This window comes from Panthera tigris, chromosome B4 (genome assembly GCF_018350195.1).
Source record: "Panthera tigris isolate Pti1 chromosome B4, P.tigris_Pti1_mat1.1, whole genome shotgun sequence".
Lineage (NCBI taxonomy): Eukaryota > Metazoa > Chordata > Mammalia > Carnivora > Felidae > Panthera > Panthera tigris.
The window spans coordinates 74,102,662-74,126,026 of NC_056666.1; the positions used below are offsets into that span (position 1 = coordinate 74,102,662).

General features: G+C 47.8%; 1 protein-coding gene across 5 annotated transcripts in view; it reads right to left on the reverse strand.

Annotated features, from left to right (window-relative positions):
• Window positions 1-6,494: 6,494 nt before the first annotated feature.
• The window catches only part of SENP1 (SUMO specific peptidase 1), a 76,634-nt gene continuing 59,763 nt past the window's right edge, over window positions 6,495-23,365 (reverse strand). For 4 of the 5 annotated variants that reach the window (XR_006219923.1, XR_006219925.1, XR_006219924.1 and 1 more), the window contains 4 exons: window positions 22,067-22,203; window positions 19,639-19,768; window positions 13,559-13,665; window positions 12,574-13,120 (listed from right to left, as the gene is read on the reverse strand). The gene's annotated coding sequence lies outside the window, so the exon portion shown is untranslated. Of the gene's footprint in view, window positions 9,188-10,562; window positions 10,630-12,573; window positions 13,121-13,558; window positions 13,666-19,638; window positions 19,769-22,066; window positions 22,204-23,365 lie in introns of those variants that run through there. The other variant, XR_006219921.1, reaches the window with a different exon arrangement.

Sequence of the window (23,365 nt, forward strand, 5' to 3'; positions counted from 1 at the left end):
TAACCCTGGGATAGTTGTCTAGCCTGAGAACTGGTAAGTAACATGATCGGTGCCAGGGTAGGGAGAAAGAAAGGAGATTTGAGAAACGCTGGAGGATATGTTTATTAAGAGCTGACTTTTTACCACTTTGGTGCCTTGGGCTGCACAGCTTGCGAATGTGCAGGGGGGTGTATCCGTAGGCTCACAAACGGAGCTGCCCTTCTCTACCAGCTTGGAAACATTCTCTGTGGTTGCAGTGCTCATCACAACCTCTTTATGCATGATGAGTTACTCATTAAAGATGTTGCTTTAACGCTGAGATATGTGGGGGCAGCGGAGGGGGTTAGTCATCCCAGAAGGAGTGTGTGCAAGGTGAATCCAGCAGTAGGATGTGACGAGTGGGAGTGAGAAAGCAGGAAAAAAGCAATTTCATTTACCATCTTTTCCAGCAAACATTTCAAAAACACCTATGTTATGTATCGTCTTAGAGACACAAATTTATGCAATATTCTATTTCTTCTCTTGAACGGCATGTACATTCTTGCAAATCTCTTGGGCATGAAGCGGTGAAAAGAACACTGACCTTGGACTTAGGAACTCTAAATTTTGCACTGGCCTGTGCATTTAATTTGCTGTGTGATCTTGATCTAATTGCTTTATTCTCTGGGCCTCAGAGGCTTCATCTGTAAAGTAGGGTAGCTGCATGTGGTTTTGTGATGAGAGGCACCAGCTCTAGTCTGTTTCCCTGTCCCCTTGACCCTAATCCTAGCAGAATTTAGTTTTTACTATCAAGGACCTATCAATGGAATCTGAAATAAGCTAAAATAAGAGATCAACTGGATGAAAGTTTTCCCACCCAGAAGCTCCTCTCCCCCTGGGACTCAGCACCTCTCTCCCAGCCCCACTTGTCTCCTGGGTCCATGCTGGCTGCCCAAGAAGAGGGAGAGGGGTTACCCAGAAATAGAGAAATAGAAAGCAGGATGTCTCCAGACATTTCCATTTCCCCAAGACCCAGGGGGAAAGGCAGAGAGAGAGAGAGAGAGAGAGAGAGTGTGTGGGAGAGAGAGAGAGAGAGAGAGCATGTCCAGATTTGTCATCTCTGAATTGGGTGGAAGGTGGGTGCATCTCAGCCCATCTTCTGGGTTATAATGACTAATGATGACAGATGCTCTGACAGGGATCACCTGGGGCCCTGCGTTTTCTTGCCTGATTCATGGGCCAGCCAGAGGTAGGGGAGCATTTCCAGTGCAACCTGGTGATTCATCTCTGCCATGCTGAGTTGTCCTGGTTGCAAATCTACAAGAATGTAATTGGTGCCCAAGTAGACATCAGTTAATCAACCAGTGTTTATATGGTGGTAGTCCATGGACAAAGGCGTTAGTGCTCTAACCCGAGCAAGCATTAACTGAGCACTTACTACAGGTCCAGAGCATGCACACTCTGCACGGAGAACAAAAGAAATGTGTTCTAGTCCCTGCCCTCAAGAGAGCTTCAATCACATTTCAAGAGTTGGCCCCTCGAATGGGGTGTCAGAGACACAGAGATCCTTCAAGACAGAGCTACCTGATAGAACTTTCTGTGATGATGGTAACATTCAGTGTCTGTGCTGTTCAGTATGGTAGCCACTAGCCACGTGTGGTGCTTGAGCACTTGAAGTGTGGCTAATGCAATTGAGGAACTGAATTTTTAAGTTTATTTAATTTTAATTTTTAAAACTTTAATTAAATGGCCATATGTGGCCAGTAGTTATCATACTGGACCATGCATCATGTCCTTGCTATTCAAAATGTGTCCTGCAGACCAGAAACATCACATCACTTGGGAACATGTCAGAAATACAGAATTTCGGGCCCCAGCCCTACTGAATCAGAACCTTCCTTTGAATAAGATCCTGAGGTCATCTGTTTGTACATCAAGTTTGAGAAGCACTGGGCTAGGGCACTGCTTCCCAACTTGACTGCATATTAGAATCACTTACATATCAGGAAGCTTTTAAAACTCCCCGTGTTGTGACTGCACCCCAGACAAATTAAACCAGTATTTGTGGGGGGTGAAACCCAGGCACCCGTGTTGTTTAAGCCCCCAGGTGATCCCAGCGTGCACACGAAGTTGAGAACGGCTACTCTGGGGCCAGGCAGCCAGCCTGGGTCACACTCTGATGGATGAGTCCATGTGAGGGCCAGCGACTCAGCCTTAGCCTCTAAATTCACTTGTTGGGCCCAGCTGCCTGGGAAGCCAAAGGGAGTTATTCATTCTCAGCAAGTGTAAGAACTGGCTGGGGTTTATGTTTGTTTCCAGCGCCTAAGTGAAATGTTCATTAGTTTTTGACAAAACACGTCCAAATGCCACAGTACCAAAGGGTATTGAGCCAGCCGGGTCACTGAAGGCTGGGAAGGGCTGATTCACTTCCTCACTCTGGGGCCTGGATACCCTGGCATCCCAGAGCAGCCCCATGAAGGGAGCTATTATTCCCACTCAGGGTGGAGGCGGCTGGTTTTTCCAATGCAACTTGTCTTCAGCTGTCCCTTACTGCTGCTCAGCAAGTGCCCAAGGGTCACTGGGGCCAAAAGAGAAAAGGTGGGTTTTCCTGAACAGCCAGACTCTCATCCTGTTGATCTGAACAAGACCTGAGAGGCCCCAGCCACTTTCTAGTGATGAATGACATTTGCAGAGATGAGTCTTCATCTCCCAGAGGGTGAAGTTTCAGGGAAAGCACGTCTGAAATCGGGGTCTGAAGAAATTGGGTCCCACCAGCAGCAAGACTGTCCCAAGGGATGGAGCTGCAGCCCCAGCGTGGGGTGTTGATTTCCAGAGTCTCACTGAGGAACATCTTCCTTGACTCAGGTGATATGGAGATGCAAATGATTCACTTTGTAAATGAGATCCCCAACTATGTGACTTTTGGCTCATTTGTCTTGACATATCCATAGAATTTCTTAAGCTCTGAATCCATAGTTCTTCTCATGCATTGCATGCTGACCTTAGGAGAGTCGGTGAATACAAGGGTGTCTTTAGGAAGACAATGAGAGAGCCAGCCATGATTTTCACCCATCTTGGAGCAAGGGAGGAACCAAGGCCAGCACTGAGAGTTTCCAAGGACAACCAGAGCAAATGCCTCTCTGCTTTCTCTCCACCTCCAAGTCCACCTTCACCTGTAGGTTACCAAGCATCTTCCAGATATCCAGATATCCTTAGAAAGCTTTGTTAGCCAGCAGGTCCCTAGACCACAAGCCACATATGAATGAATGAGGCTCTCTCTGTGCTCTGGCTGGATATGAGCCTATTTCCTGGGGAAGATTAGGAAGGAGGCAGGGAGAGGATTTTTCTCCCCTCCATGGTTGCCTAGACAAGGTTGTGCCCAGGGGAAAGAGAGAAAGTTGGCCAAATGTTATCTCTTCCAGCTTTCTTAACTCTATTGCTGTCCTGTTGTCTCTCTGAAGACTTGGTGTCACTCACCTACAATGATGTCTGGGCTATACAATTAGCACTTGGCTAAGTGCTTGCTAATTCTTCAATGGCACTTCATCACCATGCCATAAAGCATCAGGGCCCTGCAGGCTCCTTGGAGGCCAAAGAGTCCAACACTCTTGACTCACAGATGGGGGAAATGGGGCCCAGGAAGCAGTGCTCTGAGCATATTGGAGCCTGAGGCTAAAGGAGAAATCAGTAATACTGATTCCATATCTATTGAAAACTTTGGTATTTTGTTCATTATGGATTTTTTTTGCATTAATTTTTGAAAACAGTGCCTTAAAATCCTCTCTACCTTAACTACTGAGTTTTTTGGTGCCCCTTCAAGTTTATACCCGAGGTGAGTGTCTGACTTGAGGCCTGGCCCTGGCAGGAAGGGTTGCTCAAGATGACACTAGTTTTGACCAAAGGCCAAAGGAGAACTTGGGTCTTCCAAATCTGTGAACTTCCTTCTTTTATGTTCACTTCAAGTGCAAATCCTATCTCTCCAAATAAGTGGAGAGTTCTAGTGGGCAGGGAGCTGAATTGGTAGAATAATGACACCCTTATAAGGTTATTGTCCAACCAGAGAAACAATATTTACAAGTTCAAGAAGCTGCAAAATCATTCTCTAAATACAGGATTGCTGTTGATGGCTGTGTCAAGCTATTGTTACTGCAGTAAGATAATAAGAGATATGGGGACACATTCCAAGATGTGGACTAGTTCCCCAGCCCAACTCTCTCTCACCTGTACTACTTTCCAAGCGAGGAAGCCCCTTCCATTCTTTCCAAACCCAGGCTGATGACATTCTTCAAGAGTTTTGTTTCTTTGATCAAGCTTTACCACATCTGTGGTTCTTTTACTCACCCCATGCTCCTGGCATAGAGCACAGCCGTGGGACATGGAGAATGAACAATAAATAACAACTGAGCACCAAGGATCACCTCTTCTTTCTGTGTAATGGCTGCGTGACGTGGAGCATTGCTCGGTATGGCGGCACCATGTTGATGGACATCCAGTTGCTTCTCTTTGTTCTCTCCTTCCCTTTCCTGCTCTCCCCTTTCCCTCTCAATCTCTCTTTCTCTCTCCCCCTTTTTGGCTGGGGTTAAGCCTTTTTTTTCCCTCCAGGGTTCTGCATTGCAGAGGTATGTAATGCACATAGTTTTCTCAGAAAGAGTACATGTTCCCTGCCCAGAATCAGTGCTGCTTGGGATTCATGTCCCCTACCTATAGGGTCAGCAGTGCCCCACTCAACGGGAAGACCTGAAAACCCCAAAGTATGGAAAGTGTGGTTCGGTGATGAGATGTTACAGACAACCCATTTCCTAAAGTGTCTGTGAGCATGGCTGCTGGAAGAGCCCAAAAAGGAGAAAGGAAAGCCACCTTGCTGGGAACCAAGTTGGGTCAGCTTTGCTTCAGCTACAAAGAAAGGAAAGTACACTTGGTCTTTCTTCTCTCCCTTTTTTGCATCATTATTCTTTTTTTTTTTTAAGAAAAAAAATCATAATTTTAATATTATTTTTAATAGGTAATTCATTCTCATGATTCAAAATATCAAAGGTATAGAAGGTAAAGTCTCCTCCCAGCCACTTACTTCCCCTTCCAGAGGGGACCAACTTGACCTGTCCTCAGGTACCTGTCCAGAGATATTCCAAGCATACCCAAACATCTGTACATAAAATCTCCCACTCCTGTTACAAATGGTAAAAAGTCATTCCTCCCCTCTCTTAGCGCAAATGGGAACGTACTCCATATACTGGTCTTCACACAGGACTTCGGTTTTTTTGTATCTTGGAGACGATTCCAAACCAACCCATTAAATATGTTCTCATTGTTTTAATGATGCTTTACTATTCCATTGTATGGCGTACTACAATCTGTTTAACTAGTCCCCTTTTGATGGACATTTGAGCTCTTTCCAGTCTTTTGCTGAAGAAATGCTGCAGTAATATTGGTATATATGTCACTTTGCACATACACACATTTATCTGTAGGATAATTTCCTAGAAGCAGAATTGCTGGGTCAAAATTGATGTGTGTTAAAAAGTTTGACAGGTAGGGGCGCCTGGGTGGCTCAGTCAGTTGAACGTCTAACTCTTGATTTTGGTTCAGGTCATAATCCCAGGGTTGTGGGATCAAGCCCTGCGTTGGGCTCTGCGCTGAACATGGAACCTGATCTGACAGGTATTACTAAGTTCCCTTCTACATTGCACATGCCATTCCCTTCAGCAGGGTATGAGTGCCCATTTGACCAAACCTTTTCCAGCCACTCCTGCCATGGTTTACTAAGGAGAAATCTCACAACAGCCACCTGTATGGTGACTAACCCTTCAGGCCTTTTCCTATCTGAAAAGTGAAGAATGGTGTCTGAGTGTGGTTTTGATTTGTATTTCTCTTATTAAGACTGGGCTTTATTTTGTTTTTATTTTCTAGGAGCTCTTTTTTTTCCATATACTTAGCCCACTTTTCTATTGTGTTTTGTATTTTGTGTAGTATCTGATTTGTGCACACTCTTTGTACAGATCATTAGACCTTGTCCAGGGTAAGAATAGCAAGTACTTCTTTGTGGTTTGGCATTTTGTCTTTTGACTTTGCCTGTGGTGATTTTGTTTGCCAGGCAAACCTTTTTATTTTTATCATTAAGTTTATCATTATTTTATGATTTCTGGTTTCATTCATAGATTTCAAAATTCTCTTTTAGAGTTTGATTTTTACTTTTTTAACGTTTATCTATTTTTGAGAGAGAGACAGAGTGCGAGCAGGGGAGGGGCAGAGAGAGGGGGAGACATAGAATCCGAAGTAGGTTCCAGGCTCTGAGCTGTCAGCACAGAGCCTGACATGGGGCTTGAACCCACAAACTGTGAGATCATGACCTGAACCGAAATCAGACACATCCAACTGAGCCACCCAGGCACCCATTTTTTTTTTTTTTTGGAGAGAGAGCACGCACACGCAAGCAGGGGAGGGGCAGTGGAGGAGAGATAATCTTAAGTGGGCTCCACGTGGAGCCTGGTGCGGGGCTTGAGGGGCTCGATCTCATAACCCTGAGATCATGACCTGAATCGAAATCAAGAGTCAGTCATTCAACTGACTGAGCCACCCAGGTACCCTTGATTTTTACATTTAAGCTTTATATCTACAGGCAACTCATTTCCTTTAAAGGTGTGAAGTATGAATCTGACTCTATTTTTTCCCCCAATGTCTCCCCAGGATATTTATTGAGAAGTCTTTCTCTCCTCACTGGGTGAAATGCCACCTCTCTATGTAATAAATTCCAAGTTTTGTTTGTGCCTGTCCCAGCTCTTCCTCTGGTGCCTCATTGGCCTAGGTACCCATGCGCCAGCACCAGGCCCTCTCTTTTTCTTTCTGTGCCACTTGGACTTGACTATAGGTCCCTGGGCTTGTGGACACTGGACTGGGATGGGGTAGGGGTGGAGGAATAGCAAAAGGGTTGGATAACATCAGAAAACTTCTAGGCTTTCTCCACAGCCTCCCCACATCTAAAATGGTTTTGCTCCCACACTTCCTCTCTAAAGAAAAACAAAAAGAACAAAGAAGTTCTATTCCTCATTTTAAAAATCTATTTGTCTGGCCCGGAGGGAACCCCCTGTTTTTCTGTGCACTCTGCCGATGTTCTCGGGGAAACGGGGCTTCCCTTCCAAGTTTAGGAGCTTGGGGACACCTTGAAGTAGGGCTTTGATCACTGAGTGACTTCCCCCACAGGCTCCTCAAACCTCAAACCCAGCAATTGCTGGTGGAGTGTAAATTGAGCTGGTCTTTATCTTAGAGACATTACAACAGACCCTAGACAAACACATTAACAGCCACTAAAAGACTAAACTAATGCGGGCCAATAAACAAATCCCCAGGAGAGATTATGCAGAACCTTCCTCCCTCTCACCCTCCCTCCCTCCCTCCCTCCCTCCGAGTGCCCCCTCAGCTCCTGCTCTCTCAGCCCAAGAGCTCCTCCCCAACCAGACCCTACGCGCCTCACTGGCAGCTGCCCTGCTTTGGGCCCCTTTTCTAACCCGGCTCTGGTCCATGCACTCAGTAAATATTGCAAATAACATAAGAGAGCAAATCTCCTTTGATGGACCAGCTAATAGTTCCAAGCTATCAAAAGGAAGGTTCTCCTTTGGAGGTAGAAATTATCCTATATACCTGAGGTTTTCAATTTAAGGTCTTCAGATGTGCCTCAGAGGTTCCCTGGACCCCTGCAGTGATTTGCAATATTTATAGGTAAGCCTGGGGGGAGCATTTTTCTAAGTGGTGGGAGAGAAGGGTGGGTCCTTGGTGTTCCTAAGAGTCCAATACTTAAAAAAAAAAAAAAGTACAGATATCTATGGATAAAATGATACCTGGAATCTGCTTCAAAACATTCCAGTGGGAGTTCAGGGAGTGGCTGGGGTAGGTGTAGTTACAGATGAAATAAGATTAGCCATGAGTTGATAATTGTTAAAGCTATTGATGGGTGCTTGGCAGTTATTATATTATTCTCTTGTGAAGGAAGGAAGGAAGGAAGGAAGGAAGGAAGGAAGGGAAAGAAGGAAGGAGGAGGGGGAGGAAAGAGGGAGGAAGGGTTGGAGGAAGGAAGGAGACCCTTGTTACAGACTAATGGAAAGAGCCAGACAGCCCACAGTCTGCAGCTGCCTCTCACAATTCCGCTTTATAGGAACAACTTCTGCCCTGATTCGTGTTTGGGAGGCCGGAAAATGTGTGGATGCAGAAGCGTGTCCCCTTCACTCTCACCTCCACCCTCTGTGCTCAGCATCGCCCTGAGAGCAGGACCAGAGTCCCTGAGGGCATCTTTGTTCATCTTTGTCCTCCCGCTAAGCCTCCCCCTGCCCCGCCACAGGCTTGGGGGTGGGGGTGGGGCAGGGAGTCATCCGAGGCCCTTGGCTCTCCACCCCAGCCCAGGCAGATGGAGCCCCGGTTGCCTGAACGAGGTTGTGCAGAAGGGGACTGTGGCTGCACCGTTTGGATGTGCTTGGAGTAGAAAATTCACAAATTCCAAGCTCCGCTCCCAAAGCAAACCTCCCCAACCCAGGTGGCTGCAGCCCGTCCTCCCTCTGACAGCGACAGCTCCACGGGCCGCCAGGCGGGGAGGCTTTGAAAACCAGCTTGTGTTTGAATTGTGAAAGCACCAATGTTTGTGATGTTTGCCCAGCAGAGAAGGAGCATATTTTCTCCCTTCCAAAGGCAAACTCAAAAGATGCTCCACGGTTTTTCTTCAGACTTTCCACAGGAAACATAAATCAGGAAGAAAAATGACCATAGGTGCTGGGGCCTGAAGAGGAATGCCAGCCCCAAAGGGGCTGCTGGAACAGGCGCCCTCTGTCCTCCGGTGAGGATGACACCCTTCAGAGTCTAGGGCCGCACTTCTCTCCTCTGAGCAACCTTCCCAGTTGAGGCGAGGGGAGCAACCAGACCCACTCTCAGGCTTCACTCCTGGTCGGTCTTCCCCATCCAATGGCGGCTGGTGCTTGGGCTGGGCAGCTATTGAGATCCCCTAGCTGCCTATCGTTTTGTCTTCTCTCTCTCTTGTGTTAAAGTAAAACAAACATGGTGCTCCAAGCCCAGGAGCCCAGCAACGCTGTCAGATGCTGGATCAGAGCGTTAAGGTGTGGACATGGCATGCAGGGAGCCTGAGCGCTGCCCCCCTCATCTGCCGGCCGGCCCTGCCTGTCTTAAGCTCCATCTTGGAAGGAGAAGGACTTTCCCAGTCTGTGGTCTCTGCCCTCAGGGAGCTTATAATCTGCATGCAAACATAAAATAAGAGAGGTCATAAGGCAGTGTTTGAGTACACACTGTTAAAATAAAAAAATAGAGACCAATCTTGAAAATTCCCTGAGCAGACAAAACCAATTTACTTGTACCAACAAAGTTGAATGTAACTTATTTTGCAGAACTAACCTGACTTGGATTATTTCTTGCTTGTGCCTCTGGAAATCCTAGGCAAAGAACTGTTTCCCAAGGTTGGTATGAGATAACCACTGGCCAATTCCCTGTCAGTTAAGAAGATTCTAATATTGGAAGAAGAAGAAGAAGAAGAAGAAGAAGAAGAAGAAGAAGAAGAAGAAAGAGGAAAGAAAAGAAAAGAAAAGGAAGAAATTCTAATACTATAACCAATCACCGTGAAGAATTAGCAGTCCTGCTTTCTTGCTATATAAGCTGCTTTACAACAATATACCCCAGAGCCTCATTCCACTGTTTGATTCTATCATTCTCTGCTCTCAAACTGTCTTTTTGGTGTGCACAGTAAATTTCTACTAATTACTACTTTGGTGATTCATTGTTTTTACTTCTGCTATTTCTGAGATTTTGACAACATGTATATGCACTGACTGATCTAGGCTGTGACTAATCTTTTTGTTTTTAAATAGCAAATCTCTTAATCTTTTTTAAAGTTTATTTGAGAGAGAGAGAGAGAGAGTGAGCAAGCATGAACAGGAGAGGGACAGAGAGAGAGAATCCCAAGTAGGCTCCATGCTGTCAGCCTGATGTGGGGCTCAAACCCATGAACTGTGAGATCATGACCTGAGCTGAGATCAAGAGTCAGACACTTAACTGACTGAGCCCCCCAGGTACCTCAAAGGTGTATATACTCTTTTTTAAAAAAAATTTTAATGTTTATTTATTTTTGAGAGAGAGTGAGAGACAGAGTGTGAGGGGGTGAAGGGCAGAGAGAGGGAGATACAGAATCCAAAGCAGGTTCCAGGCTCTGAGCTATCAGCACAGAGCCTGATGTGGGGCTTGAACTCACAGACCACAAGATCATGACCTGAGCTAAAGTCAGATGCCTAACTGACTGAGACACCCAGGCACCCCTATCCTTGATGGACTTTTTTCTGCACAGAGGATCAGACTCTTTTTCATGGGTTATAAGTACCAGCCGACTGCTTCCACATTGGGAGTTTGTGAAGATTATATACATTGACAGATCAACTGGACCCTACAAAAAGCTTGACCCAAGAAATAGAGGATTGAAATCTGTTTGGCCTGTGCTAGCAGAGCTAATGCAACATGCTGATTGATTCATTATAAGCCACGATGCCTTGAGTATTTTCTAGGGCTGTAGCTGGAATGCTTCAAGGCCACCATTTCTGTCTCTTGACATCTGAGAAACTTACTTCTTGAGATATTTTCCTCTCCTATAATGTTCTGTCTTTGGATAGACCCAACAAGCCCATTGAGCATCTACAAAAAAAAAGAAAAAAGAAAAAGACATATTATCAATTCGTATAGCCCTGTGATAAGTCAACTAAACAAAGAAAGGACACCATTGGAAGATGCTTTTGAGAGCATGCTTCCAACCAGAGTTGGAACTTGGCTTTGATGGACCAAATTCAGAGAAAGACCACAGAAACCATTTCCTTTTCAGCTGACGTTTATTTATTCTGTTCATCTGAAGCCAGAGCCAATAAATTAAGTAACTTTCAATGGCTAAAAAGGTCTCTGAGATTAGATTGGTCAATCCCATGTCAGAAAGCTCAACTGACCTGCAGACCAGCCCGCTGTATTCATGAGTGGTGCCAGTTGTGAGAGGGGCTTCTCTCGTGCTGTTTCTGGCTGAGACTGGCTCTGACCAGAGACGCAGAGGAGAGGGAGGGCGGTGCGCTGATGAGGCTGAGGAAGAGCGATGCAGTGGAAATAGGGTGCAGGTGGCTGAGATCACGGGCTTTGGGGTCACACGGACCTGGGTCCAAAGGGCTCCTGGGCTGATGTGCTGCCATGTTTCCTGACCTACGAAAGTGGCACGATGCTAGCACCTACCTTATAAAGCGATTGTGGGGATTAAGTAAGATAAAATGTGAAGAGAATTCACACTCAGCTCTCAGCAAATGCAAGCTATTCTAATCTCAGCGAAAAGAAAGAACAAGGGGACCAGTCGGGGTTGGGGAGGGGGGACACGGTGGGAGGGGTTCAGAGGCCTGACGTTGCAGAGAGCAGCCCCCCACCCAGCCCCGTCGCCAGGCACCTGGGACTGCACATCTCCTGGTCCAGACAGATGGCATACATGTTTATTGGAAAACCATCCACAAAAGTTATTGGAAACTTTACATTTGCGGCCCGGTCTCTGCACACCGCCTAACTGCCACTGCGGGAAACAAGGCCTCATTCACTCCCCAGGCAGCTCCCTCAGCTGCCCCATCCCCTCCATCTCACGCCCCACTGGGACTGGTGTGCAGAGGCCCCCTGGTGCCCAACCTCCTCCCCTCCCCTGGCTCTGAGTGATTTCTGACTTGCTTTTTCCAAATGTGAAATCTTTGAGTGAGGTCATTTCAACCGGGGAAGGAGCGAGGGGAGGGTCACCAAGGCGATATTTCCTAAATGCAGAGGTCCCTGGGGTGACTTTAGATGGAACTTGGATAAACATTTTTCATTTTAATGGTTACATATTTATTTTTAAATGTATTTCTTTCAATGTGATTGGAGGGAAAGGTAGAATGTCAATCCCATGATACAGAGTTTTCAGTTCAAGTAACCTTGAGTAAAGCAAAAGAGAGTGAGAGAGTTGATTTAAGGAAGCTATTAAATGAATAATAAGTCTAGGTGGTCCTCAGATCTGACAAATAGTTCTGGGAATGCTGCACACTTGCTCTCAGCCCTCATCTGAAGTTTCCTGGACATGGCGGTCTGACAGACACGGTTTTGATCTCAGCAGGATGGTCCTGCCCTGAACTGGCCAGGGAGAGGGGCTGTATATAGCTCCAGGGACATGTCACAGCTCCCTCGAATGCAGTTCCGTCCGTCCCATACAGGTCTGCACCTGGCCGGCCTCGCTATCCTCAAATACTACTCCCATAATTCAAACTACTCAAGAGCCCTCCATAACTCTCCATTACCTACAGGATAGAGGCCGACTCCTCAGCCTGGCACTTCAGGCCCTTCTCAATCCATCTTTCCGTTTATGCCACAGGCCCATGTACTCACTGCCTGGAAATCTGGTGTCCCCCCTTTGGCGATCCCTCTGCTCCAGCTGCTCTGCTGATGTACATTGTCCACTCACCTCCAACCTGCCCTATGCTTCCTCAACCTCCTCCCAGTCCTCTGAATCTCCTCCTCCCAACAGGCAGACTGATGGTCTAGCACAACGCTCAGGGCCAGGCTTGGAGTTGTGACTCTAGCACTATTGCTTACCAGCTGTGTGTCCTTGAGCCAATTACTTGCCCTCTCTGGTCCTCAGTTGTTTCATCTGTAATGACGGGTGATGACAGCAACACCTCCCTCCTCCCAGGTTTTTGGGAAAGCTGAATGAGATGCTGCCCTTGGCACAGCACCAGATACACAGCAGCAATAAGTACCCTGTGGTGGCTGCCCTTCCTTGAACTTGGAGTTTAGTTCTGACCAAGAGCAGCCTTTTGGCAGTCATTTACAGGGAGTAGGTGTTTGATAGGTATTTGTCGACTGATGGTGGATGTCCTGTGATGTGTTTTCTACATACTTCTCTTGATCAGAGGCTCCGCGGAGCCCGAGAGCAGTGTTCCCTCTCCCAGGTCTGAAGGTCCTCCACAGCCTTGAAAAGCATCTATTCCTGGACCATCTCACCGCCTTCTCTTCTCTGGGTGAGTCCTCTTTGGTCTTGAGGGCTCATTGTGGAGCTACCTCTTCTTCCTTCAAGTTTGGCCTCACACTAGAATCTTCCCAGGGGCAGCCAAGACCGGCAGCGGTGGCACATGAAGCTTTCCTGGGGCAGATGGGAGGGGACAGAGAGGACAACGGCTGGGCACACACAAGGCCATCTTGCAGGCTAGAGAGAGGCCACCAGCACACACTGAGCCAGGGCCCCCTTGTGCAGGGCACTGTGCTAAGTGTGGCCCCGGAGGCCCAGGCCCTACCCCTGGTCCTGTCCCCTTCAGCCCTTGCTCTGGTTGACTACAGAGACGGCCCCAGAGCCTGGGGTTTAGCATCAGTGCCCCAGTGACCGGCCAGTGGCCACAGGCCTAGAGGAGCTGCGGGCCTTCCCTCCCCCACCCGGTCCTCGGCCTTCTCTGAAAGAAATGTGTGTTCCCTCAGCCCTCCCCCCTCGCCACATCCCCTTCCTCCCACAGAGCCCGGGTCCCCAGGCTGCAGTCCAGAAGTCCCTCTGAGCAGACTCCAGCGAGGCAGGGCTTTGTTAGGAAACCTCATTAGCAGCGACAGCGAGGCCCAGGCGGCGCAGAGTGGCATTCCAGGTGTCAGTTGAGAGGGGCCACAGGAGGCGAGGCCATTAAACCATGCTGAGGTCAGCCCCTAGCAGAATGAAAACAACAAACTGCAACCAGGGAAAGCGGTGGGAAGTAAACCGGTGGATTTTAAAGGGGATGCCCCATACTCGTCCCTGCCTGATCCTGGGAGTCCCGAGGGTAAGGTCTGTCTGAACAGCCTCCACTCTGTGAACCCCCGGAGGCTGGAGGCTGGGCATCAGGAGACCCTGAGCCCCAGTGCCCAGCACATACAGGCACTCAATAAACTGAATGAATGAGTGAATACTTAGCTTTTCCCGGGGAGGAGGGCCAACAGTGGTTCGGACTCCTTGAGCACTCACCATGTGGCAGGCACCGTGCTAAACACTGCCTGCGTATAAGCTCTTGGTAAGACAACAACACAAGGATTATTAGCTCCATTTTAAAGACGACGAAGTATAGATACCAGAACGTGTTATTTGGGCCTCCTCTGGCTCTTCAAGAATGCTCTAGAGCTCTACCTACTGATACTTGGAACTTCTGAACACATTCCTTCCTTCCACTATTAGTCATGAAAAGGCTGAAGGAACAGTGGGGCTGAGGAAGCACGTGGAAGGAAGCTCACTCCTCCTGAAGGGTAGTGTGAATGGTTGGTATCTGGAATTCTGTGTCCAGAGAGGGAGAGGAGCCTGAGTCCTGGGACAGACTCTGTTGAGGGAGGCGAGGACAGTGGCTGCCTGTGTGGACTCGCACTTTGCTTCAGTGGGTTCTGTTTGCCTCCGCTGGGCAGGGACATGCAGGGGCTGGGTATTTTTGTCGCCAAACGGGGAATGCACATGATTTATGAAGTCCTTTCAACCTGAGGCTGCCTCATAAAGGAGCTTTGAGGGGACTCCAGGGAACCTAGTTATGAAAGGCCTTCCTTTCTGGGGCTCTGTTAGACGAGGCATCACTGCCTGCCTGCCTACCTTCAAGGATTAGGAACCTCGTGTGCCCTACCCTAGATCTGGAATGATGGGGACCAGGGACCCCAGGAAGGCTGGATGTGGATTTGTCCCTTGTTCCCTTATCCCTGCTCAGGCTGTTTGTCCTTTACATCCTCTTAGCTGAAACCTGTCCCCTAGAGATTGCTGATCCCTGATGACCTTGACTTCTGAGGCCCAAGCTTCCCTTGGATGAGTCATTCATCTCACTGAGCCTCAGTTTTCTCACCTGCAAAATGAGTATAATACTACCTACCTCAAGTTTTTGTACTGAGGAATCTAGACCCCCACCAGTTGGAAAGCTTTATGAGAATAGCCCCTTACGTGTCTCGTTTATTCTTGTCTTTCAAGCACCTAAAACAGGGCATATAGCAGTGGGTACAAAATGGCAATTTGTCCATCTGAATTCTACTGGATTCCACCATGAGGAATAAGTGAAATGTGTTTGAAACTTCCAAGCACGGTGCCTGGTAGGCATTTAGAAAATTTGGGTTAAATCTGAATTTGAATTTAATTCTCCTCTGCAGATATGGAATGGAGACCCCTTCCCACATTGTGAGATGGGGTCCCCAGGAGTTCAGCCCTCTCCTCCCGGACCCCTTGGGGCCAGCTGCAGAGGACCTTTGTCTGTCTCCCTCCCAAGTGCTCCTTCCCCAGCTGGACCTCCCAGCCTCTCCCAGCCAGGCAGCAGCCCCTGTAGCCCCTCTGAGGCGGTGGGTGTCCCTGTGCGGGCACAGCCAGGCCAGACCCCTCTCCAGGGAAGGGACTGAGGGGTGTGAAGGACTGGTGTGTGGGACTTTGTTTATTTTCTCTGAAGGATCCTGCCTGAGCCCTGCTATAAAAATAACCTGCCTGGAAACCTCATCTCTGAGGGGGAGAAAGAGGCTTTTGTATCCAGAGAAGTGGCTCTAACGGCCTCCCTGTGCCTTGTCTCAGCCCCACACATCAAGGAAGACCTGGCTATGGTGATGAGGAGCCAGGGCCCAAGAGAAGTGTGCAGGGCAGCTGCCAGGGGAGGGCACTGGTGGGGGAGAGAGAGGGAGGAGAGGCAGCTCAGCAGCCCCTCTCCTGGAGCCCCCCCTTGCCTGCTTGACCCGGAAGTTCAGGAGGAGGAACTGAGGGAGAGGAAGAAAGGTGACATCAACAAGAGATAAAGGCCAGCCAAGATACACTGGATATCAAGAGACTAACAGGCCAGGAGAGAGGAAAATCAAAGTCCGATGGAGAGGAGAGACATAGGGAGGAGACTGAAGCCAAAAACAGAGAGAGATTCACCCAGCAAGATGTGAATGGAGCTCAAGGAATCTGAAAGAGACTGCAGCCATGTTTACAGATGGAGCTAAGGATTTGGTCTAATTCCTGGGATCCCCCCACTGTGTTCCCCTGCTGGGAGAAGAGGCCAGGCAGGGTCAGAGCTGGCTCTAGGGCCCTTCCCTGATCATTTGCACTGGCCAGCCCCTGCTCTGGTTCAGGCTGGGGTGTGCACGAAGACACAGGCCTGACTCCAGTTTCTCAAGGCATTCCTTCCCAAGGACCAGTCCAAAGGCAAGACGTGGATCTGCAGCAGTGAGAGAACACTGGCACTGCATTCAGGAGGCCTGGATTCAAGTCCCAGTTCTCTCACTTTTTAGCTGGGTGATTTTTTTTTGAGGGGGGGAGGGGCAGAAGGAGAGAGAGAATCCAAGGCAGGCTCCATGCCCAGCACAGAGCCCAACTCGGGGCTCTATCTCACCACCGTGAGATCATGGCCTGAGCCAAAATCAAGAGTCAGATGCTTCACCGACTGAGCCACCCAGACACCCCTAGCTAGGTGATCTTATACAAACTATGTAAAGTCATCCAGCCTGGCACTCTTACCTGTAAACTATATAAGCCACCCCCCCCCCCCCAGGGCCATTGGGCAGATCCATGGAAAGATACCAAATGGACTAAGTTGTATGGCACCAGTAAGACAAGAAGGGATCCAGACACATTTCTCCAGGCTCTGGCAAGGGGCTAGTGTTGACCAGAGTCTTGGTAACCAGCACCACTCATGCTCTCTCTGCTGTAGCAAGAAGGTCAAAGAGAAGCTCACGGCATCAGTCATCTGAAAATAATAGATTCTAATACTAACCATGAATGTGAAGTTCTTTCCTGTAAGAAATCTCCTGCATTTTTGCATCACCAAGACTTGGGTTTAATCTGCCTAGACTCAGGTTGGTAGAACACATGCCACTAAGGACACCCTTAAACTTTTGTCCAGAGGAGAAAGTTGATCTCTCCTGGGATAATTTATGGAGCCAGCAGAGGATGATGTATTATCTTTCCCCTGTATTTTGGAGCTGGTGTTTTTTGAATGACACAGATCAAAGGGGAGAATGGAGCTAGGGTCCAGGATGCTTTAAAGCAACTTTTGGAGGGACAAATTAAGATGTGGAGAGACTATAAAGGAAACCCTACTTATGGGACAAAGAGCTGGGCAGCACAGCTGTACCCTGGAGCTAGGAGAGGGTTAGGGAGTTATAGAAGCCATGATCAAGAGCAGGCTGTCGGCACTGCAGGGCCTAAAGCATTCCCAATGGCTTGAGGCTGAGGAGGGGCCCAAGAGAGAAAGAAACAGGGAGGAGGGCTGCAGCAACATGGCTGCTGTGAGGTAGAAAGGAGTGGGCTTGGGGAGGCTGGGTGGCTCAGTTGGTGAAGCATCTGACTTCGGCTCAGGTCATGATCTCGCGGTCTGTGAGTTCGAGCCCCGCATCGGGTTCTGTACTGACAGCTCAGAGCCAGGAGCCTGCTTCAGATTCTGTGTCTCTGTCTCTCTTTGCCTCTCCCCTGCTCACACTCCATCTCTGCCTCTCTCAAAAATAAATAAATGTTAAAAAAAAAAAAAAACAGAAAGGAGAGGGCTTGGTGACACAATTGGAACAGTCCCCCAAACTGGCCCTCAGCAGTGCCTTTGAAAAGTGACTGATGGAATGTGCTCAGGATATGAATAACATTAATAGTTAATGACAAACGGTTAACACTTACTGGGTGTCAGACAACTGCTCTAAAAGCTTTGCATGCATTATTGCATTTAGTCCTTACAAATGCATGGTGGTTGCCTCTCCATGCAGCCATCATCATATCCCACCCACACTGTGTAGCAGACTTGCAGGCTAGGCAGGGTTGACCCCAGGTCTGAGGGTAGGCCCCAATAGATCTGAGCCAATCAGGGTAACCCCATAGCGCATGCCAGAGGAACACCTTCAGGTTGATCCAAGTGAAGTGTAGACTAGAACTTGACTTAATAATGAGGGAAGAAAAGACCTCTCTTTCTGTTTTATGCTAGACTGTGATATGTACAGGTGGGAGGCCTAGAATTGTCTGCAGCCATCTTAGGATCATGGGTGAACCATACTGAGGATGAACCAACATATCAGGAAGGCAAAGCCAGAGGAATCATAGAGAATAAGCAGAAGTCGTGATCAAACTATTCCTGAAACTCTCATGACTTTAGGATTGTCATGTGAATTAATAAAGTCCATTATTAAGAAAATTGAGCTGGATTCTTTCCTCCCTCCCTCCCGTCCATTTTTTTTGTAACTTACAACCAAAAATATCCAAACTGATGCAGAATATGTGGCCCAGAGAGGTTAAGTAACTTGTCCAAAGTCAAGTAAGTTACATAGTAAGTGAAGGAGCTGGGATTCAAATGAAGGCAATGTGAATCTAGAGCCTGTGCTCTTACAACAGCATCAATGAAACCCACAGCGGCTGTATTCTGACCACACACCAGCTCCATGCCAAATCACTCTCCACTTCATCCCACAGCATCCTCACAGCAGCCTTTCGAGATGGCAGCTACCATTATTCCTGTTTTTACAGACAAGGGACTGAAGCTTAAACAGGTTAAGTAACACACCATCATCACACAACTCTGAAACAACAGAGCGAAACTGAACCCGGGTCCCTCTGATCCAGACGCTGGGCCTTCTCTCCAGTCCTGTAGGCAGGGGCTGCCCAAGAATGGTCCCCGACAGTCTATTCCATTCCCTTTGATGGTGAATTGACTTCCAGTTGTTCTGTCCAGGTTAGTCGTATCTCCATGGAGGTTGCACAGATAGGTGAGTGTTAAACGGAGGTAGGAGGCCAATTTTAGCCCGACATTAGGAAGAACATTCCTATTGTTCCAGCAATGGGGCGGGCTACCTGGGAGAGTCTGAGCTCTCCATGGCAGGCAGGCCAGCAGGCCAGGGATGGTGGCTATGGCTGCTGCCTGCATGAGCTAGGCTGACAGGAAACGCTGAGGCTCTGAGCTCCTAAAGCCTTCCCCTCCCTCCCTGGGCCTCAGTTTCCCCATCTGTACAGCGGTTAGGGCAGGACTGGGTGAGGGCTGAGGTTTCTTCCAGCTCTAACATTCTCGAATTCTGGAATTCCCGGAGGCAGGACTCCAGGCCCCAGGGTCTGGCCAGGAAAACAGAGACGAGGCTGTTTGGCCAGCTGGGTAGAACAGTGGAGCTTATTGAGCCCACGGTTCCCTGAAACAGAAACAGCCAAAGGGCACAAGCAGGGAAGATAATTTCATTTGTGGGGTTGGTGAGAGCAACTGAAAAAAAATGCAGTGCTTGAGGGCTGTCCAGGGAGGGCCGAGTTTCAACCGGTGGGTTGTGCCTGTGCGCCTGCTGGGATAGAAACTGCACACAAGGCCACATTCTGCCCTGGCCAGAAGGAAGACAGCGAACCTGGATGTGACGGTCCCCATCAACAGCACAGGGACCACGAAGACCTACCTGGTCAGGGATCCCTCAAATGGGTTCACTTCCCCTGGAGACTGGAGAGACCTGTTTGTCATTAGCAAAGGAAGCCTTTTGGAAATGGGCCTTGGTTAAACGTAAACCACTGTTGTTCAATGTACATGTTGTTCAGGTAACCAAAAGGTGCTTATCAGCAATACAGAGACCATTCTCACAAAGTTGTGAGGCCAGAATTAGAGAGGAGGCCTGGGGTCTCCTTCCCTGGATATCTTTGGGCTGGCTTAGAGGCCAAGAAGTGGGCAAAATGCCACTATAAAGCTTTGGGGTGTCTCTCCAGGATCTTACCTCCACTCTTTGCTCTAATGATGATTAATGTTGATGTTGTGACTATTTTCAATGTGCTCTGACATCTGCAATCCCATCTGACCTTCATTATAATACCCTGAAGTAGACAGTGGGATAACTTTGTGCCCATCTAGACAGGAGAAAATGGAAGTTAGAGAGGGTAAGCCTCAAGTAGCAAATGACGGTTCTGGGGTTGAACCTAAGGCCCTCGGCCCCAATCCTCTGCCCTTTTTCTGTGGTACCCCACCATCCCTCCACCCCCCTTTTTGGGGACACAGAGGGCTGACTTTTCCAGGATGCTTTTTTTCTCTTGCTTAGAGACAACACAGAGCCCTTGGAGCTAGATTAAAACCATTACAAGTGCCGGCTTTGAAAGGATTGGTATTCAAAATAGAAGCAATTCTAATGGTAAAGTAAATGTAAAGAAGTCCAACAAAGTTGTGACTTTTATCATGATGATTACTTCTAGACTTTAAAATAAGTCAAACATTGGAAATTAAGTGACTAATTTTTTATTTGGTGTCCCCACTCCCTACTGGTGTCCTAAGTAGTTTCTAGCCCACATTTGAACCATCTCAGTCCCTGAGGCCCCTAGGTCACACTGCTCTGCAAAGACAGGAAGTCTCTGGAATTGGCTGTGAAATTGGGCCAGGCTATGAGGCTGGGAAGATGCCTGTGTTGGAGCAGGAAGTGACTGCAAGCAGAGACCAGGGCACCTGCAGGAGGTGTTCCATGAGTGGGGAGAAACAAAAGCTCTCTGAGAACAGCCTCATACTGTCCCTTGCAAAGGAGGACAAGCAAACAAAGTCACAGAAATGGAGGCTCTGGTAGAGCTATAAGTCATATTCTTCTGGGGTTGGGGAAACGCAACAAAGACCACCATCCTCACCCTCAGGAAGGAGGTGGAGCCCAAATCCAGAAGGGCCAAGGCAAAAAGAGTGACAAGAATGGCAGAGGAGGGTGTTAGGAGGGTCCAGCAGCGGGGCTAGGAAAGGAGTTGGAGATTCCTTGCTCCCTAGGGGATCTATGGCATCCTCCAGAGCTCCTTGGGACTAGGGCTCCTTCCTGTGTTCTCTAGTTCCTTCTAGACTCCAGTCTGGGGATGAGGGGCTGGAATTAAGTGCAAGGACATCCACTAAGAGTTCAACTCTCATATTTTCCTACTTTTCCTGTTCTTTTTTTTCCTTTTTTATAATAAGCTCTATGCCCAACGTGAAGCTTCAGCTCATGACCCCGAGATCAAAGTGTACATACTCTACCTTCTAAGCCAGCCAGATGCCCCTTCCCCTGCTCATTTTGATATTGCAGAGGCTGAGGGGGCAATGGGAAGGATTGTGGAAAGAGGTTGGGGAACTGTATCAAGTGGTTGGGGGAAATTCTGAGCTCTTCAACAGCAATTGGTAGGAATTTGCAAAACTCTTTTAAGCAATGTAAAAATAAACAGCTGGTAACTCTTTGAATCTCTGCCTCAAAAGGAGAAAATGTGTTTGTTTGGGGAGCAGCCAGCAGGCAGCCCCCCCACTCTCATTCTCCCTGACCTAGTCCCTCCTGCCCACTCCCTGTCCCTAGCTGTCTGGCCCTGGTTCCTCAGCCACCCACCCTTTTAGAGACCCCATGGCTTCATGGGGGCTAGCTGTTCTCTGGCAGAGGGAGAGTGGGACTGGAGACCCTTGTATGCTGGTGGACCAGGCCAAGGTTCCAGAGGACTCTGGGTTGGAGAGTTCTTTGTAGAAGTCGGAGCACTGAACAAAGAGGTCTTTGAGACCTGGTGAAAGCCCTCAAGAGCCAGTGCCTTCAGCCCAGCCTGCTTGCTGTCCTCATACCCCCAAGGACTGGCTCAGGCAGACTTCTGGCTCTGGTCCTTTCTCCCCAGAGGAGATTTCTGATGCAGCTTTGTGCCCCAAATGCTGCACTGAGGTACTCAATTCACCTGAAATGTCACCAGGGATGGGGCTGTCCCCTCAATGCCCTCTCACTCCTTCTCTTTTTAAGACTTTGGAGTCAAACGGACTTGCTGTCAGTGTTAGCTTCTACCACTTACTGGTGGAGGGATCCTGAGCAATTGACAATTTTGACTGAACTCATTTCCTCATCTATAAAATGGGAATAATGATATTATTCACTTCATTGGTTGGTTACACAATGCTTAGCACATGTTAAGCACTCAATACACATCAGAATCATGATTATTATTTCTAATATCTATCACCATTCTTTCTTTCCTCCTAAACCCTGCTGGGCTTGACCCTCCAGTATGACCCCAGTCTGACCCCATCCCAAGTCCATCAGATGGGAGACCCTCAGTTGAGCCTGACCTGGGCTCTTCATAGATATAAGGTGTGTAGTTCCCCAAGGTGGGGGTATAGGAGTGGGAGTCATGTGAGAAAACTTCAGGCACTAAGTAGTACAGGGTGGGTTTGACACTGACCTTAGATGATTGAGAGGACTTTCAATGGCCATGTTTGTATCACTTACAAGCACTCAACTCCTAGAGAGTTCTGGAAAGTTCCAAAAGTTCACTGGTTCCTCTTGCACTGTTGGTGGGAATGCAAACTAGTGCAGCCACTGTGGAAAATAGTATGGAAGTTTCTCAAAAAATTAAAAATAGAGCTGCCCTATAATTGATCCATTAATCACACTACCGGGTATTTATCCCCAAAATACAAAAACGCTAATTCAAAGCACCCCTATGTTTATTGCAGCATTATTTACAATAGCCAAACTATGGAAGCAGGTCAAGTGTCCATTGACTGATGAATGGATAAAGAAATGTATGTGTATATGTGTACGTGTGTGTGTGTGTGTGTGTGTGTGTGTGTGTGTATACATACATACCTAATGGAATATCACTCAGCCATCAAAAAGAATGAAATCTTTTTTCAAATCTTCCTGTTTGCAACAATATGGATAGAGCTAGAGAGTGAAATAAGTCAGAGAAAGACAAATTCCATATGATTTCACTCATATGTGGAATTTAAGAAACAAAACAAACGAGCAAAGAAAAAAAAGAGAGAGAGACAAACCAAGAAATGGACTCTTAACTATAGAGAACAAACTGATGGTTACCAGAGGAGACGTTGGTGAGGGGATGGGTGAAATAGGGGATGGGGATTAAGAGTATATGTGTCATGATGAAAAAAAATAATAAAATGAAGTAAAATAAGATAAAATAAATAAGTTTACTGGTTCTTAAGCTTTGAGGTGTTCAAGGGATTTATGAGAAGCTGGCTAAACTTCTGAAGCCTCTTTCTAGCAAAATGTAGAATTCTACATGTTTTGCATATAATTTTAGTAGGCTTATCTGTGGACCTCAAGTTTTCCTGTACTCATATCAGTTCAGAAACTGACACCCAGAGGGGTTAAATAATTTGTCTGAGGCCCCACAGCTTGCAGTGATTTGAACCCAGACTGTAATAGTCCTTGATTTTGAGGGAAATGCCTCCATCTTGTCTCTGAGATTGTGTTCACTCCCCGTCTTGGGCACTGGGAGGCTTTGCAAGCCCATGGTGGATTCCCTGGGATCCTGACGAGGTTGTTCAAGGATGAACTCAGATGGGACTTGGGCTGCGTAAAGGGATTGAGAAAGGCAAAGCCAGATCCCATACTAAGAGCCCAGAGGCCCTGCACATGGAAGTGAAGGGTTAACAGAGCCTGAGTGTGGCTTTGTATGTGCGTGCTTGAGAGCAAGGTTGCATGTGCAAAGGCGCACGTCTCTCACTTGTGCGTG